Source organism: Cynocephalus volans, chromosome 4 (genome assembly GCF_027409185.1).
Source record: "Cynocephalus volans isolate mCynVol1 chromosome 4, mCynVol1.pri, whole genome shotgun sequence".
NCBI classification, from domain to species: Eukaryota; Metazoa; Chordata; class Mammalia; order Dermoptera; family Cynocephalidae; genus Cynocephalus; species Cynocephalus volans.
In genome coordinates this window covers 30644310-30651690 of record NC_084463.1, presented here as the reverse complement: position 1 = coordinate 30651690, position 7381 = coordinate 30644310, and positions in this window count along the sequence as shown.

Sequence of the window (7381 nt, the reverse complement as noted above, 5' to 3'; positions counted from 1 at the left end):
TGTCGCAGACCACGGTCCGGGCTGGTTGTCTGGAGAGTGTTGGTCACTCACTCCCCTTCCACCAAGCTCGCTCTCGGCTTGAGGTGCTTTCTCTTCCGACTTGAACGAGGCAGCCACGAGGTGTGCTGAGGCCACAGGCAAGCCACAGGCAAGCCACAGCGCCTCGCCTCGCAGGTGACACCGCCGAGGATGCGCAGTGTCTGGGGCCAGCGTCTTCCCTTTAGAGGAATCTGAGGAGTTCGGTCCTGGAAATGCATTGAGGATCCAAAGTGTCTTATCCTCTCTGGTGCTTTCACAGTCCTTTTACATCTTCTATTATCCCCTTACAGCTCCCATGGGAGGTTCATGAATGAAGAAACCGTGGTGTTGGGACTGGCAGTCACTCGCCAGCACTACCCAGCGCTTGAGGAACAGAGCTGAAGTTGGCATTTGGCTTCTGGATTTTCACCCCTTTAAGGTGGCAGGTGAGCGAACAAGAGGGGTGAGAAGCCAGCAGACAGACGGGTGGGGGGGCTCAGCGCCCAGGGGAGGGGAGCAGAGGCATGGAAGAGAAGGGATGAGGGCAGGCGCTGCTCCCCCTGGTGCTTGCTCCCAGTGGCCAGCCCCTTCTTTCCAGCTAACTGCCGTGCTGGGTGGGGGGAGAAGGGAAGGACGGGGCCACTGCGTCCTCTTGTCCTCTCAGGTTAACTCCCATGTCACTCCCCCAGCCCCTGTGTTTCCTTCATCTTCTTTCTCTGCCTAGTTATTATCTGGCCTCATGGTTTCTTGTCTGCTTTATTCTTTTCTCTCCTTCCCACTTTCAGGTCACCTTCCTGTCTTTCCCCTACATTCTTGGGGTCCAGATCCTTTTTTCTCCTACCTTTCCCTCTCTCAGCTCCCTGTTGGCCTCCTCTGAATTCTGACTCTGTGTCATCTGTCGTCTCACTGCCAGAGGAGCCAGTGTAGGCTCAAGGTGGCCAGGGAGTGGCCAAGAGCAGGGTCCATGCGGATGGACTGGAGCTGGGCTGCCACCTGCCTTCATGTAGCTCCTGGCTGGTCTGAGCGCCCTGGGGGCTCTTGCGCACCTCTCCTTTATGAGCACCATGGGAGGTGTAGGCTAGGCGCCTACCCAGTGCACACCTGTGGCAGGTTTGCTCTGCAACCAGCCAACCAGTTTGTTCCCTACTCAGGAACACCAAGACACCTTGAAGCCTCATTTGGGGCCTCATCTGGGGCCGTTTGGCAGCTGCAGAGTTGAAAGACCCCTCTTCTCCAGAGAGAGCCCTTGACACCCCTTTCCTCTGCCGACACACCTCAGCCTCTGATAGCAGAAGACAGTGGGTCAGCCCTGAGACTCCTGCTTCTGTCTTCCTGGCTTGGCTTTTCTTCTGCACCTTGCCGCTTCCTAGATTTTACATGGAGCTCCTGGACCAATGTCTTAAGTTTTTCATAACTTTTCTTTTTTATTTCTGTCCAGGAAAAAAATCAACCCTAACAAACGCTTAAAAACACACTACGTGTTTTAAACACATCATTCTACCACAGAGGACCCTAATGTCAGCCCGGGCCTCTTTGCCTGTTCTTCAGGTGGGGAGGGGCACCCGAGTGGCCCTGGGTTCCCTTTAATCTGTTCTCCTCCTCCTTCCCTTGCAGAGCCCCCATCTTGTCATGTCTTGAACTCTGGGCTCTCATGCACTATAAGGAGACAGGGTGGGAGCTAGAGATGCAAGCCCCCAGGCCATCAGACCTGCTGGTGCAGGCCATGTGACGTTTTAGGGGAACAGTGAACCCAGTACAGAGAAGCAGTTCCTCCCTGTAATTTCATGTAGAAGACCATGAGGGAGATTGAAAAAGCAGCATCTAGTCCCAAAAGAGCTGGATTAAGTCCTAGATCAGCTCTGATGGGTCCCGCTGTGAGGTCTTGGGCCACTCACTAAATCTCTTTGAGCTTCAGGTTCTTATCTGTAGAGAAGGAGCAATAATACTCCTAGCTCACAGGATTGTTGAGAAGATTAAATGAGGAACTATGAATGCAAGCCCCTCATAAATTGTAAAGAGCTCTGGAGAAGTTATTATTTATGGAGCAGATGTGGAGTGCGTAGGTGTCGGGACGAAAGGAAGAGAGGAGGCAGCAGGGTGCACTTGCCCTCTAAGAGGCTTAGCGAGGGATTCTGAGAAAGAACTCGGGAATGCTGAGACACCTGGAAGCCCGGGGGCCTCAGGAGAGGGGAGGCAGATCTCCACTGCCCCCACAGCCTCCACCTGCTGAGAATACTGTCATTTGCCTGCACAGATGCTGCTGGGATGCCAGCCTTGGACTCTTGCACTGGGTTGCAGAGGTACAGGAACTAGGTTGGCACATCTAGGTACAAAGATGAGGTCTCAGCAGGAGAGGGCATGGATGGTGGGTCTGTAAAGCAGAGAACTGATGTCCCAGAGCAGCTTTCCTCCACCAATGAGAAGGCAGAAGATGGGTTCATGGCTAGAAGACGGACACCAAAAGCATGATATCACTATAAAGTTAACAACTAAAGTGGGTAAAAGAAACATTAAAACATTAAAAGACATTTAAAAATGCATTGTCTTTACCCACTTCATAAAGGCAGCATGATGCTTTTAATGTTCCCATCTGTGCTGCATCCTTGTGGAATTGTAAGTTCCTCTTGGACAAGGACCTTGTCATTGTGGATTACATTTCTGTGCAGTCCCTTGCAGACACATCCACTTAATACATAGTACTTGACTGAGTGACTGGGAAAGAGCAGGAACAAAGAGAGAGAAATAAGACGTGAGCTGTTTTTATGTAATCTATTGTGTAGCAGACCTGAGCATCCTAGCTTTGGTACTGACTGGGGCACAATTTAAACAGGACTTCCCACCTGAAAGGAAGAGAAGTTGTAACACCAACAAACCGATTGTCCTGTCTCTATATGTTGGCAGGATCTGGATAGGAACGGAACATCGAGCTGTTGGGAGTGGCAGGTGGAGTCAGGCAAGGGCAGGGGCATGTGGAATAGATTCAAGGAGTTACTCAGCTCAGAGAAGCAATTTGGAATATTAGAATGAACCAGTTGGTCCAATTATTACAGAAGAGAAAATGGAGGCCCAGAAAAGTTAAGTGACTTGCTCAAGATCACCCAGATTGTTGGTGGCAGAACTGGGAATAGAACATGGGTCTTCTGACTCCCAGTCTTGAGTTCGTCAATGACTGCAACACCAAAATCAGGTTGAGCTTGAGGTCTACTTCTGGCTTGCAGAGGGAAGGCCATGCCGAGGCTGAGAGAGTCCATCCCAGAGAATGAAAATGCTATGCTAAGGGCACGTGCTTTCCCCACCCTCCACTCCCCCACGCTCCCAGCAGGATCCTGGCAGGGGCTGTGGGTGTGAGAGCCTCCCCAAGGAAGCAGAGGTCAGAGAGAAAAGCTTGGAGAGGGTTTGCCTGCATTGGGGCCAGGCTGGGGATGAGAACCGGTCTCCAGGCTGCACTGACAACCCCTCCCTGGCCCTCAGGGTTGGCGAGGACCCCACTGTTTATTGCCTGTAGTTGGAGAAGGAGGTGAGGGCTTCCGACTCCTGCTTGGACTGGGCTAGGAGGGAAAAAAGAATGGGAAAAGATAAATAAAAATAGCTGCAGGACAAAAGATGCCCATCTGTTGTGTGGGCAACGGAGCCCCGAGGAAGAAGGTGGACTACGTGGACTCTCAGCTAAGCGGCTGAATTGGGAATTCCTGGCTTTAACAGGCCACGAGGAGCAGCTGATATCTGTGGGATAGAATAGAAACGGTACAGATTTTGGAGCTGCTAAGTGTGGACTTACGTCCTCTATGGCCTGATTCAAGTTACCTTGCCTCTCTGAACTCATTTCTCACTTCATCATATGGGAGGAGAATACTACCAGCCTTGTAGAGGTATTGTGAAGGTTAAAAGCTAAATATACTAGAATTGCTGGAACATAATAGGTGCTTCTAAATGCTAGTTCTCTTTTTTCTGTTATCTCAGCTAGGCCCGGCCGCCTCCTTTTGGTCTTCGAGCTTCTGAGAGCAGAGTCGGCCAGGCAGCTCCTGGAGATGCTCCCCTGGCTGTTTCAGCAGTGGAGGGTCCAGTGTGTCCTATCGATGGTTCTCTTCCTTATGGGCTTCCTGGGAGCCATCACCGGGCAGCTAGAGTGCTGGGTCCACAGAGGAGATCCCTTTGTTTTCTTGCACATGTTTTTCAAGCAACTAAGCAAAGTGATCACCACAGTGGATCCTGGGGTTTGAAAGAAATTGACTGCTGCTGTAAGAGCACGAGTTGCAGGGTGTGTGGTTTGGGAGGGGCACTCTGGCCATTGGGGTCCTGAACCCCAAAGTCCCACGTGAAGGTGATTGCTCGAGCCTTGAGAGGCGAACAGGTTACAGTCACGTGGCCTTGGGCACCTCTGCTGTCTGCTGGCACATTAGGGAGAGATGGGATTTGTAAGCAGACAGATGCAAGTTCAAATCTCAGCTTTGTTACTTTCTGGCTGCATGACCTTAGGCAAGTGGTCTGACCTCTCTAAGCCTCAGTTTTCTTATCTAAAAAGAGGACAACATCTCACTCGAAAGTTTGCTTTACAATGTTTAATCTCCACTCAATAAATGGTAACAAAGACGGTGCTCTTAGATGGTGATAATGTTAAATAGCAACTACAGTCAGACCCGTGAATTGGTGATCTTGGGACTGTGGCAAGACCTTAACCTGCTTCATTAACCCGACTTCATCTGTACCTCAGCCTTGTTTAAATTAGAACCAGTGGTCGTCCATTTCCAGTCTCTCACCCTTACAACCTCTCTCTGTCAATCTGAGGAAAAATTCACACTCAGCATCTTCTGAATGCCTTTGCTAGAAGTGACCAGGTTCAACTGGCTGCTGGCTTACCTGGGACATACCAGTAGGACTTACTCCTAGAATGACTCTTGGGCAAGGAGATGGAGCTCATAGGTAGAAGTGCCTGGCAGAGGGATGGGCATCTCTGTGTTTTCGGGCTCCTTCCCCTGCAGTTGGGCCCTCTGCTCGGGAGCTGGCTCATATCCCATCCCTGGCCTCTCAGCCTCTGGGGAGGCCTGCTTGGTGCAGACATGCAACCAGTCCCTTGCCCTTTGTGCGCTCTGCCCAATCACAGCAGAGCCTTTGCACCCCAGTTAGCCGCTCAGGGAGAAGGAGGCGCAAGTGTAAGCCGGGGAGCTGTCCAGTCTGTGATGAGTACTTCCCCAAGCCCACTGTTGCCATGGCAGCCAGCTGGGAACACCGCTTCCAGGGCCTGAGGTGCGGGCATGCATGGGGGGGTGCCGCCCTGCTGGGCTGCTGCCCACTCTCCTTCCCCACCCTGGCCTCCCGTCTCCCTTAGCAACAGCCACTGCCACTGTCATCGCAACCACCACTGCTGCTTCTGCACTGGCCAGGGGCAGTGTCCAGGGAAGCTTGGGGAAGGTGGAGCGTGTGCATGTCGGGGGGAGGAGGGGCGGCACAGAGCCTAGACATGAAGATGGAGAAGAAAGGGACAGGAAAAGGTTTGGCAGTCTTAGCCACAGTAATACTGATAAAATTATAAGGATGCTTCCTGATTACACAGAAAAGAGGCTCATGAGCTTGGGCTCCAGTGGACACCTTGGTGATCCGATGATCACCCTGAACTTCTAGGAACATTCTTGTGTATGTGGGTATATGTGAATTTTTCTCAAGAAACAGTTTATAGTTTTTATCAGATTCTCAAAGATGATTAAAGTCCTCAGTGGGTAAGAACGTTCATTGCAGAGCCTTTTGCTTTTCAGAACCAGAATGACCAGGCAGGCTCAAGAGAGATGCTTGGAAAAGGGAATGAGTGCACACAGAGCAGGAGCCTGTGGCACGCTGCACTGGTGCCCCCAGCGTCTGGGAGATCTGGCATTTGCCCCAGGGTGGGCCTCTAGGAAGAGGGGAGTGAGTCTCTTCCTGACATGCCCTTGTAAACATCCTGTCCTGGCCTGCCTTTCTTCTTGAAGCTGTGCCCAGGGTGTGAATCGTGCTCTTAGCTAGAGTCCGCTTTGGGCTGGGCCCTGAGCTCAATGTCTTAGTACACCATGCCCGTCACCCCACTTAGCCCTCACACAATATTACGAGGAGGGTCTTTCACCACTGCCATTTAAAAGATGAGAATGTTGGAAAAACAAAAAGACCTGAGTGATTTGGAAGCTGCAGAAGTGTGGGAGCAGCTTAGTGGAGTGGTTAAGAGTATGGCCCTGGGCCAGAGTGCCTGAGTCTGACCCTGGCTGTGCCCTCTGTTAGCTAGGTGACCGGGCCTGCATTCTCCCAGCTGCAAATTAAGGATACAGTTGTGGGAGGTAAATGAGTTAAAACTGTGTTTGAAAAGTGCTTAGAACAGTAACTATCACCAAATGAAATGGAGTTAGGTAGAGTAGGTTCCAGCCATGGGCCTGCCTAATGCAAAAGCTCACGTGCTACACGGCGCAGGTTTTTGGGGCGGTGGCACACTCCTGCTGCCAGGGCTGGGTCGTGCCATAATGGAGAAGCAAGCTCTAGACTCAGCATTGCCACTTACTGAGTGTGGGTGAGTTGTACAGATGTTTCGAGTCTCAGTTTTCTTATCTCTAAAGAGCAGTGATAATAAGGCCACCATGTTTTCTCAGGATAGTTGTGTAGTCATCACTATTGATGACATAAAGATCAAATGAAACAGCATCTGGGAAAGTTTTTTGGAAACCGCGCCTTGCTATAGAAATGTACTCAGTACCCTGGCACTGAGTGCCCCGCTCACGCCCCGTGGGGCTGTGTGCCCTTTCCTTGGCTGGCAGCTCAGGGCAGGGAGCCCAGTGTGATCCCCCGAGGTGGGCAGATGGCGTGGTGCCTTTGGGTGCCCATGTGCCTGGGTCAGCAGCCAAGATGAGGATGCTTAGGAATTCCACGGAGGCAGCTGGGCCCCGGGCTTGGCAGAGCCATGCCGGGGTGTGGCGCCGTTTTCTGTGAGGACGAGCAGTTAGTGGAAATGAGAACAAGCTTTTTTAGTCACTGCTGAGGATAAACACAACAAGGGATTATCCAATCAGCTAATGGAGGGGTTCAGAGTCCTCTACAGGCTGCTGGGGGCGAGGAACTTCATGTCCCTTATCTTTTTGTCCCTAGAAGACTCGTGGTGCTGAGAGCAGATGCTGAGGGGGAGAGGGTGGGTCCTTGTACTTGAGTCACCTGGCTGCTGGGATGCCTTTTTGGGACTCTGGGAAGTACAGCAGCAGCCAGCACCTTGGACAAATCGGCAGCCCGTTGGCGGGGAGGCGCGGGTCGGACGAAGGAGGTGACACTGGGAATGACTCGCGGCCCAGTCAGAAGCCGTAATTGGAGGTGATTAATCTGCGGAGGAGAAGCCGCTGGAGTCATCGCTGACTCAGGC